Source organism: Scyliorhinus torazame, chromosome 1, assembly GCF_047496885.1.
Source record: "Scyliorhinus torazame isolate Kashiwa2021f chromosome 1, sScyTor2.1, whole genome shotgun sequence".
Classification (NCBI taxonomy): Eukaryota; Metazoa; Chordata; class Chondrichthyes; order Carcharhiniformes; family Scyliorhinidae; genus Scyliorhinus; species Scyliorhinus torazame.
In genome coordinates this window covers 359,693,777-359,710,255 of record NC_092707.1, presented here as the reverse complement: position 1 = coordinate 359,710,255, position 16,479 = coordinate 359,693,777, and positions in this window count along the sequence as shown.

The window sequence follows — 16,479 nt, the reverse complement described above, 5'->3', positions numbered from 1 at the left end:
CCCCCCTCCCCCAATGTAAATGTCTACCTTATCATCGGTGCTATTTCTATGCTTATGAATGACAATCAATAAAACAATGTGACAATGAAAGTGTGCATTGATGAGATTGTTTTGTTTACTTTGGTACACGCTTGTGGCGGAGCAGGGAGGCAAGTCAGATGGCTCAGCTATTGGGAAAGGGAGAAATGGTGAGGCACCAGCAAAGTCACTCATCTCTCTTCGGCAGAAACCTCCATATTCTGGGAACTGTGCATTCTTCACATGAAGGAATTCAAGTGTGGGAAATGGAATCTGCTCCAACGACTCAGGGAGTAATTTACAGCGTCTTTCCATTTGTTTCATTTGCTTAAATTTAAAAAAAGATGACCGTAGCACGCAGTGTTTAACATCGCTTGAAATATAACTTGAAATTCACAATAATCGGGTGCATTTGCCCGTCTATATTTGCGTTGCAGCGTCGCGACTCTGGGCTTACAGCCATTTAATTTCAAATGCGTGCGACACCGATGTGATGATATTTTATAAAATGTCACGTTACATCAGGACTCCGCAACTTTCCCCATCGCAGCTTCTAAATGAAAGGAAAGTACAAGTAAATGGAATGCGATATCGTGCCACAAGATTAACTTCAGTTTGCTAAAAGCGAGGTCACTTCCTGATTTGCAAATACAACGTGGACGGCTGTAATGTTTCCTGGGCACGGGGGTGGGGGTAGCGGGGGGGGGGGGGGGGGGGGAGTCCTGTCCCATTCCCCAAATGGCTATTTGTTTACATTTCTATATTTCAAACGCTTTACACAAGGACTGCATTGCCCAGACGAAGTGGTTCCCTCAGTGAAAACACAGGAAATATTTGAACAACATGATCAAAATTCAGGAGTTTCCCGTTGTGTGGACATCGCAGGAACGTCTCTTCAGAACGATTAGGCGTCTTTAAGACAGAAGTAGAATATTCACAAAGTTTAGGAGGGTTTAAATGCCAATGATTAATACAGCAGCGGACATGTGTTCGAGCGCTGGGTGGCAGGGGCTGTGTGACCTGCAGTAGATAGTTCCCACCGCACCATACGGTGCATTCGCGGATTGTCATGTTCACTGTTTCCTGATTTTAAATAAAACAACATTCTTTCAGACTATTTGGATTTCAAACTGTAATTCTATTAAATAGTAATCGAAGGATCACCAAAGACTATGATACAGGATCAACTGCCACATAAGCCGTCCATTTGAACTTTGATTTGTTGTCATACGTAGATGGGATCATGGCCTTTCCGGGATGAATTGGGAGGCCCAGCCATACCGAGGCTGCGACAACACATTAATTAATTTATCTTCATTTAAAGGAAGGAAATTGACAGAATATTCGTTCCGCTTCGAGACACTCTCAGAAGTTTTTTAAAAATAAAATCAAACTTCCCATTCTCTCTGCGGATTAGATGGAATTAAACCAGGCCTTTGTAGATTGCAGTTTAAACTGTGGGATTCATATTTCTGCAACTTCTCTTGTTGCTCAAAGGCAGCGCCGTTTTCTCTCTATAGTCACTCCGCTTGTGCGTAATTGAAGATTAGTTCGCGAGAGCACTGGACCCTTTCCAAGGCTGACGATGTTGCTGTCAGATTGGTATTTACCGTCATAACCGATATATCATCATCATTACATTGACATCCTCAGCAGGGTGATATAATGATTAGTACATTCGTTCATCATTAATTGCCAACTTTCCTGATTGTTTTGATTAGCTGCTTGTAGCTTCGGCGAATCACACACACACACACATTAACTATCGGCCCTGGCAGTAAAATAATTAAAAGGAACGGGTGCCATTTATCCATTTTTAATTTCAATTTCATAAATAATAATTAAATCCGAGATAACAAATTAAACGGAAGGAACACAATTATATTGGACTTCTATCAATGTAGTTTTTAAAAAAACAAACATATATCTCCATTTGCGAATGTAATAAATTATTTGGTTGTTGAAATTCCCCTTATGGTTTTGTCTTTCGTGTTTAGTTACATGCCAAGGTCTGGGCGGGAAGCTCTTCTGCCTTAACAAATAGATCAAAGCGAACGTTCCATAATTTAAATTTAGATCCAGCCATTGCCAGCCGAAATATACTTTATCAATGTTTCCAAACCTGATGGGGTTTATTGCTAAGTGATAAATCTTTAATGTTTTCTTTGATATGAGTCGGCACGTTCCTATAAATGTGGGCTCAGATTGTTAAACAACGATCAGGTCGCGAATTCAGAACGGATTCCCCGAGATTAGTTTTAACTATGTTGCCGACACTTGTCTAAAATGTGACATCAAGGGGCGTCTGGCCTGATTGTAAAGTTGCCGCAGAATAATTATTAAATCGCTCTCCTTCTTTACGCCTTTCACTTTACTGGAAGGACAAGTCCGCATCAGTTAGATGCTCAATTCAGCTATCCAGCGGGAGCTGCCTGTGCGGTGACGGCTCAGTCCATATTGCAGAAGTCATGTTAGATGATGCATAATACATCAACAAATTGAAGTGTTAAACATTACTGCACATTTCAGCACTTATGCTGCCAGAGCATTGGGTTCAGGGCTCTATTAGTTCCATTTTATGGAGTCGTGTTTTGAAATAGTACCTATTTAGGCAGGTCTAAGGCACACATTAGCTGTATGTCACTTCGATAGGTACTGGGATGTGTAAATAGAAACGTGCATTACTGGATAATAACGTGGGCAGTTATCTACATATTATGTCATTGTGCACATGTCCTTAGCATTATTGAAATGTACATATTTTTGGAAAGTCACTTGTGATTGTCAATAATGTTTGCGTCTATTAAATGTTTTGATGTTTCTATATACAGGTGCGGGCAATTTGCATGCGCTTGCTGTCTGTTTAGTATGAGGACCTCTTCAATTTGCCTTCATAGTTCCGCAAGTTTATCCTCCCGCCCCTCTTGTCACTTCTTTAACTTGCTATTTGCCTTAGCAATGACTCTGAACAGGCTCCAAATGTGTGTCCTATGGCGAACACATCATATCCTCATCTCCACTCCATTATTTCGAATTTATTTGCCCTATCTGTTGAAGCGCTCTTGCGCCTAACCACCAGCTGCCGGTGTGTGGGTGGGTGGGAATACAGAAGGATGTGTGAAGACTTGCAGTTCGTGAACCTCCCGTCCTTTGGGTAAAGGCGGCAAGCCAGGCCACTGTTATTTTGCGTTTACACAGTTGATCTGACAAAACAATCAGGAAGGTTCAACGTGTGCATTTATAACGCGTGCATCTGCTCCATCACCTATTTTCTGTTATTTGCAAACTACATATTTCTACCTCACTCGCTGTTGGTGAGATCAGCTGCCTAGAGATTCCTCCAGATTTGTTTGCAGATGAGTGAGTGTGTGTGGATGTGTGTGAGTATGAGGTGTGTGTGAATGTGTGCGGATGTGTGCGAGTGTGAATACGCATGGATGTGCGTGCGTGTGAGTGTGAATGTGTGAGGTGTGTGTGAGCATGAGTGAGCATGCGAGTGAGTGTGAATTTGTGTGAATATGTGTGCATGTAAATGTGTGTTAAGTGTGTGTGGACATGTGTGTGAGTGTAAAGTGAGTGAAGTGTGTGTGTGGGCATGTGTGTGCATGTGTGAGTGTGAATGTGCATGGATCTGTGTGAGTGTGTGAGCATGAGTGAGGATGTGTGTGAGTGTGAATGTGTGTGCTTGTAAATGTGTGTCAAGTCTGGGTGGGCATGTGAGATGATTGTGAATTGGCATGAGGTGTGGGTGAGTGCATGTCTGTGAATGTTTGAGCGTAAATGCATGTGGCTGTGTGAGTGTGAATGTGTGCGAGGTGTACGTGATCATGAGTGTGAGGTGTGAGATGTGAGTGTGTATGTATGTGCATTGTGAGTGGGAATGCGTGTGAGGTATGTGTGTGAATGCGTGTGAGGTGTGTGTGGACATGTGGGTGAGGTGTGTGTGAGCATGTGGGTGAGATGTGTGTGAGCATATGTGTGAGTTGTGTGTGAGCCTGTGGGCGAGTGTGAGTGTGAATGTGTATGATGTATGAGAGTGAATGTGTATGAGGTGTGCGTGATCGTGTGTGAGGTGAGTGTGAATTGGTGTGAGGTGTGGGTGTGAATGTGTGTGAGGTGTGAGTGTGAATTGGTATGAGTCATGAGTGTGAATGTGCGTGAGGTGTGAGTGTGAATTGGTATGAGTCGTGAGTGTGAATGTGTGTGAGGTGTGAGTGCGCAAGCGTGTGAGGTATGAGTGTGAATGTGCGCAAGGGGTGTGTGAGCATGTCTGAAGTGTGAGTGTGAATTGGTGTGAGCTGTGGGTGTGAATATGTGTGAGGTGTCAGGCAGCATGTGTGCGAGGTGTTTGCAGCATGAGTGTGAGGTGTGAATGTTTGTGAGGTGTGTGGGAGCATTTGTGTGAGGAATGTGTGTGAGTGTGATTGTGTGACAGGTGTGTGAGGTGTGTGAGCATGTGTGTGGGCTGTAAGTGTGTGTGGGGTGTGAGTTTGAATGTGTTTGAGGTGTGAATGTGAGCGTGTGTGAGGTGTGAGTGTGAATGAGGTGTGTGAGGTTTGAATGTGATTGTGTGTGAGGTGAGTGAATGTGTGTGTGTGAGCGCTGTGCATATAAGTGTACACACACATATAGGTGTTGGGATTGTAACTCTACATATTTATTCCTGGGTTAGCAGAGTGCGCTGGATGGAGCAATCTCGGCTCTTCACTTATCTTTACCTGAGGAACTGGTTTCAGAGGCCGCTGAAAAAGAACAGGCCAGGGGAACTAATTGGATAGCCCTTTCAGACAGCTGGCAGAGAATCAATGGGCCGAATGGCCTTCTTTTATGCAGTGTGGACTTATAATTCAACGATTTATATTTAAACAGAGACTATAGTCTCTGCCTGGGGATTCTTGACAATAGGACCCCCCGCATGTCTCCATCTGAGTAATGAGCTAACTGGAAGCCTTGCCTCTGACCCCACTTGTCTGGGAGAATGATTCTGCTGTATTTGTGGATCGTGTGCACCAACTCCTTTATCCAGAAACAGGCCCCCACTTTACGGTCAGTTTTGTGTAACACTGATTTTCTGTTACGATGTTCAATCTAACACGGGGAATGCTTCCGTCAGCGATGCAGGCACATTGTCTGGACATAGAGCTTGATCTGTGTTTTGTGGGTTATGTTCCGGGCCTGGTAGAGGGTTGCGTCTGTCTGCGGCGGCGAATCCCATTCCCCTTTTGGACAGCACCATTTAGAAGTTCCCTCTATCTCTGCTCCATTCCTACATCTTCTATTAAACATAAAAAGCGTTCTTCTTCATGTCCCCGGCGATCACACCGTCTAGCTCAGCAAGATCTTCAGCGTGGGTGTTGAGCAGCTTGAGAAATCTGTGGAAAGCACGGCCCAGAGCCCAGGGCACTGTTGGGCAATGTCCCAACCGCCCAACGTTTTCCTCCTTGTTTGCACATTTGTAATGTCACTGAACAGCATTATTTGCCTTTTATCATTGCCCACTCTGACGACCCACATGACTGTCTAGGTCCTCGCCCTCTGTGCAGACAACAGGAGTACCTGTTACCCGGCCTGCCTGCAATCATTGTCATGTCAGGAACTCAGACACTGAAGCGGCCATGGGTGCAGTCTGTGCGCCTCTTTCCGTCTCATTGACTGAAGCTATAAGCTCTGAAGAGAGAGGTTGTGAGGAGGAGGGGGGGGGGGGGGGGGGAAATCAGAGTTACTGTCAGTGAGCTGATTGGAACTGGGAGAAACCTGCAGCTCAGCTCCCATCTCTGTGTCATTCTGCATCTTTACAAGTTTAACATGCCCCGCAAAGTAGTCACAGATAAACGTGCAGCGTGTACATGCGGGAACAGGCAGAACCTAACTGCGGAACTGACGGTGAAGCCAACACTGCCTCTTCTAGTGAATGTCACTTCACTTTCTCTGCCCAGGAGCACTCTCGATTCAGAGATGTTACATCGTGCAGGCATCCATTTATCCTAATCAGTCAACGCCAGCCTGTAAAGATGTCGAAGTCCATTCATATGCCCTGTTCCTCGCTATCTACTGTTCGTCCAACAGCCTATCCAATCGAAGCGTGGATGTTGATATAGATTTTGCCTCAATCACTAACCCTGTTAGTGAATTCCTCAATTCCACAGGGCTCCATTTACACTACACTTTCAGCGCTGTTGTCAAGTTGCACTAATGTTAAGCATGTGTCAATAAACGTGGTTTTAACTGTGGAAGCATGTGGCACATCCATGTCGGAATAAGACTGTGAATTAGCACAGTGGACCTGTGACTATCAGCGTGGAGAGGTCAAGATGGTCAGTGAAGATAAGATAAGAATAACTGCACATGTGTTAAGTACAATATATCAGTGAGTGTAAGTCAGCAAAATATACTTTAGAAAACACAATGCCCTGGGTGCAAATTAGATGCAATGCTGCAGTACTTGGGCATAGACTGAAGAGTAATTTAGAGTAAACGATTGTAGTCAAAGTGGTTATGAAACTAACAATGAGTGTACAACAAAGAATTCAGTGCAGGGGGATTTGAGTGAAGGTTCGAAGTTATTTGAAGGTGTGAATGAGGACATGGTCATTTTGAATGAGACTGAGTGATCCGCGTGCAAAGGGGAATGCACTGCAATGGTCAAATGTAAATGTATGTGCAAATATTAGGGCGAGTGAATGAGTTCAGTGTGAGTGAGCTCAGTGTAACTGTGAGTGAGTGTGAAAGAGCAAGCAAAGTCTGACTGTGCATGAGTGTGAGAAAACGTAGTGTACTGTGAGTGAGTGTGAGAGAGCAAGCAATGAGTGACTGTGAGTGTGAGAGACATTCGTTCAACTGTGAGTGAGTGTGAGTCAGCTCAGTGTCACAGTTAGTGAGTGTGAGAGAGCAAGCAACATGTAAATGTCAGTGAGCGTGAGAGAGCAATATACATGTAACTGTGAGTGAGTGTGAGAGAGCTTAGTGTAACTGTGAGAGAGTGAGCAATGTGTGACTGTGAGTGTGAGAGAGCACAGAGTGCCTGTGAGTAAGTATGCGTGAGTAAGCAACATGGAACTAAGTGAGAGTGAGAGAGCAAGGTACATGTAATTGTGAGTGAGTGTGAGAGAGCTCAGTGTAACTGTAAGTGAGTGTGAAAGAGCAAGCAAAGTGTAACTGTGAATGACTGTGAGCAAGCAAGAAACATGTAACTGTAAGTGAGTGTGAGAGAGCTCAGTGTAACTGTGAGTGAGTGCGAGAGAGAGAGCTACATTTAACTGTGAGTGAGTGTCAGAGAGCTCAGTTAAATGTGTGCGAGTGAGAGAGAGCTCAGTTTAACTGTGTGAGTGCGAGAGAGCAAGCAACATGTAACTGTGAGTGGGTGTGAGAGCAAGCAACATAAAACTGTCAGTGAGTCTGAGAGAGCTCAGTGTAACTGTGAGTGAGTGAGAGAGAGCTCAGTGTAGCTGTGAGTGAGTGTGAGAGCACAAGCAATGTGTGACTGTGTGTGAGTGTGAGAGAGCTCAGTGTAGCTGTGAGTGAGTGCGAGAGAGCTCAGAGTAACTGTAAGTGAGTGTGAAAGAGCAAGCAAAGTGTAACTGTGAATGACTGTGAGCGAGCAAGGAACCTGTAACTGTAAGTGAGTGTGAGAGAGCTCAGTGTAACTGTGAGTGAGTGCCAGAGAGCAAGCAATGAGTGACTGTGAGTGCAAGTGTGTGAGAGCTGAGTGTAACTGTGAGTGAGTGCGAGAGAGAGAGCTACATTAAACTGTGAGTGAGTGTCAGAGAGCTCAGTTAAACGTGTGCGAGTGAGAGGGAGCTCAGTTTAACTGTGTGTGAGTGCGAGAGAGCAAGCAACATGTAACTGTGAGTGGGTGTGAGAGCAAGCAACATACAACTGTGAGTGAGTGTGAGAGAGCTCAGTGTAGCTGTGAGTGAGTGTGAGAGAGCCCAGTGTAGCTGTGAGTGAGTGTGAGAGAGCTCAGTGTAACTGTGAGTGAGTGTGAGAGCACAAGCAATGTGTGCCCGTGTGTGAGTGTGAGAGAGCACAGTGTAGCTGTGAGTGAGTGTGAGAGAGCTCAGTGTAGCTGTGAGTGAGTGTGAGAGAGCTCAGTGTAGCTGTGAGTGAGTGCGAGAGAGCTCAGTGTAACTGTGAGTGAGTGTGAGAGCGCAAGCAATGTGTGACTGTGTGTGAGTGTGAGAGACTTTGGTGTAACTGTGAATGAGTGTCAGAGAACAACCAACATGTTACTCTGGGTGAATGTGAGAGAGCTCAGTGTAACTGTGAGTGAGTGTGAGAGAGCTCAGTGTAACTGTGAGTGAGTGTGAGAGAGCTCAGTGTAGCTGTGAGTGAGTGTGAGAGAGCTCAGTGTAACTGTGAGTGAGTGTGAGAGAGCTCAGTGTCACTGTGAGTGAGTGTGAGAGCTCAGTGCAACTGTGAGTGTGAGTGTGAGAGAGCTCAGTCTAACTGAGAGTGAGTGTGAGAGAGCAAGCAACATAAAACTATGAGTGAGTGTGAGAAAACTCAGTGTAACTATGAATGAGTCTGAGAGAGCAAGCAACATGTAACTGCAACTGAGCTGAGTGCAACTGTGAGTGAGTGTGAGAGCAAGCAACATGTAAATGTAAGTGAGTGTGAGAGAGCTCAATATAACTGTGAGTGAGTGTGAGAGAGCTCAGTGTAACTGTGAGTGAGTGTGAGAGCAAGCAACATGTAAATGTAAGTGAGTGTGAGAGAGCTCAATATAACTGTGAGTGAGTGTGAGAGAGCTCAGTGTAACTGTGAGTGAGTGTGAGAGAGCTCAATGTAACTGTGAGTGAGTGTGAGAGAGCTCAATATAACTGTGAGTGAGTGTGAGAGAGCTCAGTGTAACTGTGCGTGAGTGTGAGAGAACAGGCAACATAAAACTGTGAGTGAGTGTGAGGGAGCTCAGTGCAACTGTGAATGAGTGTGAGAGAGCTCAGTGCAACTGTGAGTGAGTGTGAGAGCTCACTGTAACTGTGCATGAGTGTGAGAGAACAAGCAACATAAAACTGTGAGTGAGTGTGAGAGAACTCAGTGTAACTATGAATGAGTCTGAGAGAGCAAGCAACATGTGACTGTGAGTGTGACTGTGAGAGACCTCAGTGTAACTCTGAGTGAGTGCGAGAGAGCAAGCAACATGTAACTGCAACTGAGCTGAGTGCAACTGTGAGTGAGTGTGAGAGCAAGCAACATGTAAATGTAAGTGAGTGTGAGAGAGCTCAATATAACTGTGAGTGAGTGTGAGAGAGCTCAGTGTAACTGTGCGTGAGTGTGAGAGAACAGGCAACATAAAACTGTATGTGAGTATGAGGGAGCTCAGTGCAACTGTGAATGAGTGTGAGAGAGCTCAGTGCAACTGTGAGTGAGTGTGAGAGCTCACTGTAACTGTGCATGAGTGTGAGAGAACAAGCAACATAAAACTGTGAGTGAGTGTGAGGGAGCTCAGTGCAACTGTGAATGAGATCAGTGTAACTGTGAGTGAGTGTGAGAGATCAGTTTAACTCTGAGTGAGTGTGAGAGAGCAAGCAACAAGTGACTGAGTGTGATTGTGGGAGACCTCTTTTTAACTGTGAATGATTGCGAGAGAGAATGCAACATGCGACTGACTGAGTGTGAGTGTGAGAAAACTCCCTGTAACTGTGATTGAGTGTGAGAGAGGAAGCAACATGTAACTGTGAGTGAGTGTGAGAGAGCTCAGTGTAACTGTGAGACAGCAGAGTGTAACTGTGAGTGAGTGTGAGCATGCTCAGTGTACCTGTGAGAGAGTGTGAGAGAGCTCAGTGTAACTGTAAGACAGCAGAGTGTAACTGTGAGTGAGTGTGAGTGAGATCAGTTTAACTCTGAGTGAGTGCGAGAGAGAGCAAGCATCATGTATCTGTGAGTGAGTGTCAGAGACCTCAGTGTAACAGTGAGCGAGTGTGAGAGAGCTCAGTGCAACTGTGAGTGAGTGTGAGAGAGCTCAGTGCAACTGTGAGTGAGTGTGAGAGCTCACTGTAACTGTGCATGAGTGTGAGAGAACAAGCAACATAAAACTGTGAGTGAGTGTGAGAGAACTCAGTGTAACTATGAATGAGTCTGAGAGAGCAAGCAACATGTGACTGTGAGTGTGACTGTGAGAGACCTCAGTGTAACTCTGAGTGAGTGCGAGAGAGCAAGCAACATGTAACTGCAACTGAGCTGAGTGCAACTGTGAGTGAGTGTGAGAGCAAGCAACATGTAAATGTAAGTGAGTGTGAGAGAGCTCAATATAACTGTGAGTGAGTGTGAGAGAGCTCAGTGTAACTGTGCGTGAGTGTGAAAGAACAGGCAACATAAAACTGTGAGTGAGTATGAGGGAGCTCAGTGCAACTGTGAATGAGTGTGAGAGAGCTCAGTGCAACTGTGAGTGAGTGTGAGAGCTCACTGTAACTGTGCATGAGTGTGAGAGAACAAGCAACATAAAACTGTGAGTGAGTGTGAGGGAGCTCAGTGCAACTGTGAATGAGATCAGTGTAACTGTGAGTGAGTGTGAGAGATCAGTTTAACTCTGAGTGAGTGTGAGAGAGCAAGCAACAAGTGACTGAGTGTGATTGTGGGAGACCTCTTTTTAACTGTGAATGATTGCGAGAGAGAATGCAACATGCGACTGACTGAGTGTGAGTGTGAGAAAACTCCCTGTAACTGTGATTGAGTGTGAGAGAGGAAGCAACATGTAACTGTGAGTGAGTGTGAGAGAGCTCAGTGTAACTGTGAGACAGCAGAGTGTAACTGTGAGTGAGTGTGAGCATGCTCAGTGTACCTGTGAGAGAGTGTGAGAGAGCTCAGTGTAACTGTAAGACAGCAGAGTGTAACTGTGAGTGAGTGTGAGTGAGATCAGTTTAACTCTGAGTGAGTGCGAGAGAGAGCAAGCATCATGTATCTGTGAGTGAGTGTCAGAGACCTCAGTGTAACAGTGAGCGAGTGTGAGAGAGCTCAGTGCAACTGTGAGTGAGTGTGAGAGAGCTCAGTGCAACTGTGAGTGAGTGTGAGAGCTCACTGTAACTGTGCATGAGTGTGAGAGAACAAGCAACATAAAACTGTGAGTGAGTGTGAGAGAACTCAGTGTAACTATGAATGAGTCTGAGAGAGCAAGCAACATGTGACTGTGAGTGTGACTGTGAGAGACCTCAGTGTAACTCTGAGTGAGTGCGAGAGAGCAAGCAACATGTAACTGCAACTGAGCTGAGTGCAACTGTGAGTGAGTGTGAGAGCAAGCAACATGTAAATGTAAGTGAGTGTGAGAGAGCTCAATATAACTGTGAGTGAGTGTGAGAGAGCTCAGTGTAACTGTGCGTGAGTGTGAAAGAACAGGCAACATAAAACTGTGAGTGAGTATGAGGGAGCTCAGTGCAACTGTGAATGAGTGTGAGAGAGCTCAGTGCAACTGTGAGTGAGTGTGAGAGCTCACTGTAACTGTGCATGAGTGTGAGAGAACAAGCAACATAAAACTGTGAGTGAGTGTGAGGGAGCTCAGTGCAACTGTGAATGAGATCAGTGTAACTGTGAGTGAGTGTGAGAGATCAGTTTAACTCTGAGTGAGTGTGAGAGAGCAAGCAACAAGTGACTGAGTGTGATTGTGGGAGACCTCTTTTTAACTGTGAATGATTGCGAGAGAGAATGCAACATGCGACTGACTGAGTGTGGGTGTGAGAAAACTCCCTGTAACTGTGAGTGAGTGTGAGAGAGGAAGCAACATGTAACTGTGAGTGAGTGTGAGAGAGCTCAGTGTAACTGTGAGACAGCAGAGTGTAACTGTGAGTGAGTGTGAGCATGCTCAGTGTACCTGTGAGAGAGTGTGAGAGAGCTCAGTGTAACTGTAAGACAGCAGAGTGTAACTGTGAGTGAGTGTGAGTGAGATCAGTTTAACTCTGAGTGAGTGCGAGAGAGAGCAAGCATCATGTATCTGTGAGTGAGTGTCAGAGACCTCAGTGTAACAGTGAGCGAGTGCGAGAGAGCTCAGTGCAACTGTGAGTGAGTGTGAGAAAGGAAGCAACATGTAACTGTGAGTGAGTGTGAGAGAGCTCAGTGTAACTGTGAGTGAGTGTGAGTAAGATCAGTGTAACTTCTGTGAGTGTGAGAGATCAGTGTAACTCTGAGTGAGTGAGAGAGAGAGCAAGCAACATGTAACTGTGAGTGAGTGTGAGAGAGTTCAGTGTAACTGTGAGACAGCAGAGTGTAACTGTGAGTGAGTGTGAGCATGCACAGTGTAACTGTGAGAGAGTGTGAGAGAGCTCAATATAACTGTGAGTGAGTGTGAGAGAGCTCAGTGTAACTGTTAGTGAGTGTGAATGAGCTCAGTGTAACTTTGAGAGAGTGTGGGAGAGCTCAGTGAAACTGTGAGTGAGTGTGAGAGAGCTCAGTGTAACTGTGAGAGAGTGTGGGAGAGCTCAGTGAAACTGTGAATGAGTGTGAGAGAGCTCAGTGTAACTGTTAGTGAGTGTGAATGAGCTCAGTGTAACTGTGAGAGAGTGTGGGAGAGCTCAGTGAAACTGTGAGTGAGTGTGAGAGAGCTGGGTAACTGTGAGTGAGTGCGAGAGAGCAAGCAACATCTAACTGTGAGTGAGTGTGAGGGAGCTCAGTGTAACTGTGAGAGTGTGTGGGAGAGCTCAGTGAAACTGTGAGTGAGTGTGAGAGAGCTGGGTAACTGTGAGTGTGTGCGAGAGAGCAAGCAACATGTAACTGTGAGTGAGTGTGAGGGAGCTCAGTGTAACTGTGAGTGTGAGAGAGCAAGCAACATGTAACTGTGAGTGAGTGTGTGGGAGCTCAGTGTAATTGTGAGTGAGTGTGAGAGAGCTCAGTGTAACTGTGAGTGAGTGTGAGAGCTGGGTAACTGTGAGTGAGTGCGAGAGAGCAAGCAACATGTAACTGTGAGTGAGTGTTAGGGAGCTCAGTGTAACTGTGAGTGTGAGAGACAATGCAACATGTAACCGTGAGTGAGGGTGATAGATCTCAGAGTAACTGTGAGTGAGTGTGAGAGCACTCAGTGTAACTGTGAGTGAGTGTGAGAGCTCAGTCTAACTGTGAGTGAGTGTGAGAGAACTCAGAGCAACTGTGAGTGAGTGTGAGAGAGCAAGGAACAAGTGACTGAGTGTGATTGTGGGAGACCTCTGTTTAACTGTGAATGATTGCGAGTGAGAATGCAACATGCGACTGAGTGTGAGTGTGAGAAATCTCCCTGCAACTGTGAGTGAGTGTGAGAGAGGAAGCAACATGTAACTGTGAGTGAGTGTGAGAGAGCTCAGTGTAACTGTGAGACAGCAGAGTGTAACTGTGAGTGAGTGTGAGCATGCTCTGTGTACCTGTGCGAGAGCTCAGTCAAACTGTGAATGAGTGTGAGAGAGAGCAGTGTAACTGTTAGTGAGTGTGAGTGAGCTCAGTGTAACTGTGAGTGAGTGTGCGAGAGCTCAGTGAAACAGTGAGTGAGTGTGAGAGAGCTGGGTAACTGTGAGTGACTGTGAGAGAGCAAGCAACATGTAACAGTGAGTGAGTGTTAGGGAGCTCAGTGTAACTGTGAGTATGAGAGAGCAAGCAACATGTAACCATGAGTGAGGGTGATAGATCTCAGAGTAACTGTGAGTGAGTGTGAGAGCACTCAGTGTAACTGTGAGTGAGAGTGAGAGCTCAGTCAAACTGTGAGTGAGTGTGAGAGAACTCAGAGCAACTGTGAGTGAGTGTGAGAGAGCAAGCAACAAGTGACTGAGTGCGAATGTGGGAGACCTCTGTTTGACTGTGAATGAGTGCGAGAGAGAATGCAACATGCGACTGAGTGTGAGTGTGAGAAAACTCCCTGTAACTGTGAGTGAGTGTGAGTGAGCAAGCAACAGGTCACTGTGAGTGAGTGTGAGAGAGTTCAGTGTAACAGTGAGTGAGCGTGAGGGATAAATGTAACTGTGAGTGAGTGTGAAAGACCTCTGTGTAATTGTGAGTGAGTGTGAGAGAGCTCAGTGTAACTGTGAGTGAGTGTGATAGAGCTCAGTGTATCTGTGAGTTAGTTTGAGAGAACTCAGTGTAACTGCGAGTGAGTGTGAGAGCAAGCAATGTGTGACTGTGAGTGAGTGTGGGACACCTCGATGTAAATGTGAGTGAGTGTGAGACAGCAAGCAATGTGCGACTGTGAGTAGGGGTGTGAGACTTTGGTGTCACTCTGAGTGAGTGTGAGAGAGCAAGCAACATGTGGTTGAGTGTGAGTGTGGGAGACCTCCGTGTAACTATGAGTGAGTGTGAAAGAGCAAGCAATGTGTAACTGCGAGTGAGTGTGAGAAAGCTCAGTGTAACTGTGAGTGACTGTGAGAGAGCAAGAAACATGTAACTGTGAGTGAGTGTGAGAGAGCTCAGTGTAACTGTGAGTGAGTGTGAGAAAGCTCAGTGTAACTGTGAGTGAGTGTGAGAAAGCTCAGTGTAACTGTGAGTGAGTGTGAGAGAGCTCAATGTAACTGTGAGTGACTGTGAGAGAGCAAGCAACATGTAACTGTGAGTGAGTGTGAGGGTGCTCAGTGTAACTGTGAGTGTGAGAGAGCAAGCAGCATGTAACCGTGAGTGAGGGTGAGAGATCTCAGTGTAACTGTGAGTGAGTGTGAGCGATCAGTCTAACTGTGCGTGACTGTGAGAGAACTCAGAGCAACTGAGTGAGGGTGAGAGAGCAAGCAACAAGCGACTGAGTGTGAGTGTGAGTAGTCTCAGTGTAACAGTGAGTGAGTGTGAGAAGCAAGCAACATGTAACTGTGAGTGAGTGTGAGAGCTCAGTATATCTGTGAGTGAGTGTGAGTGAGCTCAGTGTAACTGTGATCGAATGTGAGAGAGCTCAGTGTAACTGTGAGTGAGTGTGGGACACCTCATTGTAACTGTGAGTGAGTGTGAGACAGCAAGCAATGTGTGACTGTGAGTGGGAGTGAGAGACTTTGGTGTCACTCTGAGTGAGTGTGAGAGAGCAAGCAACATGTTACAATGAGTAAGAGTGAGAGACCTCAGTGTAACTGTGAGTGACTGTGAGAGAGCAAGCAACATGTAACTGTGAGTGAGTGTGAGGGAGCTCAGTGTAACTGTGAGTGAGTGTGAGGGAGCTCAGTGTAACTGTGAGAGAGCAAGCAACATGAACCGTGAGTGAGGGTGAGAGATCTCAGAGTAACTGTGAGTGAGTGTGAGAGAGCTCAGTGTAACTGTGAGTGAGCGTGAGAGAGCAAGCAACATGGAACTGTGAGTGCGTGTGAGAGAGCTCAGTGTAACTGTGAGTGACTGTGAGAGAGCAAGCAACATGTAACTGTGAGTGAGTGTGAGGGATAAGTGCAACTGTGAGTGAGTGTGAAAGACCTCTGTGTAACTGTGAGTGAGTGTGAGAGAGCTCAGTGTAACTGTGAGTGAGCGTGAGAGAGCAAGCAACATGGAACTGTGAGTGCGTGTGAGAGAGCTCAGTGTAACTGTGAGTGACTGTGAGAGAGCAAGCAACATGTAACTGTGAGTGAGTGTGAGGGAGCTCAGCGTAACTGTGAGAGAGCAAGCAACATGAACCGTGAGTGAGGGTGAGAGATCTCAGAGTAACTGTGAGTGAATGTGAGAGCACTCAGGGTAACTGTGAGTGAGTGTGAGAGCTCAGTCTAACTGTGAATGAGTGTGAGAGAACTCAGGGCAACTGTGAGTGAGTGTGAGAGAGCAAGCAACAAGAGACTGAGTGTGACTGCGGGAGACCTCTGTTTAACTGTGAATGAGTGCGAGAGAGAAAGCACCATGTGACTGAGAGTGAGTGTGAGAAAACTCCCTGTAACTGTGAGTGAGTGTGAGTGAGCAAGCAACAGGTCACTGTGAGTGAGTGTGAGAGTTCAGTGTAACTGTGAGTGAGCGTGAGGGATAAGTGTAACTGTGAGTGAGTGTGAAAGACCTCTGTGTAACTGTGAGTGAGTGTGAGAGAGCTCAGTGTAACTGTGAGTGAGCGTGAGAGAGCAAGCAACATGGAACTGTGAGTGAGTGTGAGAGAGCTCAGTGTAACTGTGAGTGACTGTGAGAGGGCAAGCAACATGTAACTGTGAGTGAGTGTGAGGGAGCTCAGTGTAACTGTGAGAGAGCAAGCAACATGAACCGTGAGTGAGGGTGAGAGATCTCAGAGTAACTGTGAGTGAGTGTGAGAGCACTCAGGGTAACTGTGAGTGAGTGTGAGAGCTCAGTCTAACTGTGAATGAGTGTGAGAGAACTCAGGGCAACTGTGAGTGAGTGTGAGAGAGCAAGCAACAAGAGACTGAGTGTGACTGTGGGAGACCTCTGTTTAACTGTGAATGAGTGCGAGAGAGAAAGCAACATGTGACTGAGTGTGAGTGTGAGAAAACTCCCTGTAACTGTGAGTGAGTGTGAGTGAGCAAGCAACAGGTCACTGTGAGTGAGTGTGAGAGAGTTCAGTGTAACTGTGAGTGAGCGTGAGGGATAAGTGTAACTGTGAGTGAGTGTGAAAGACCT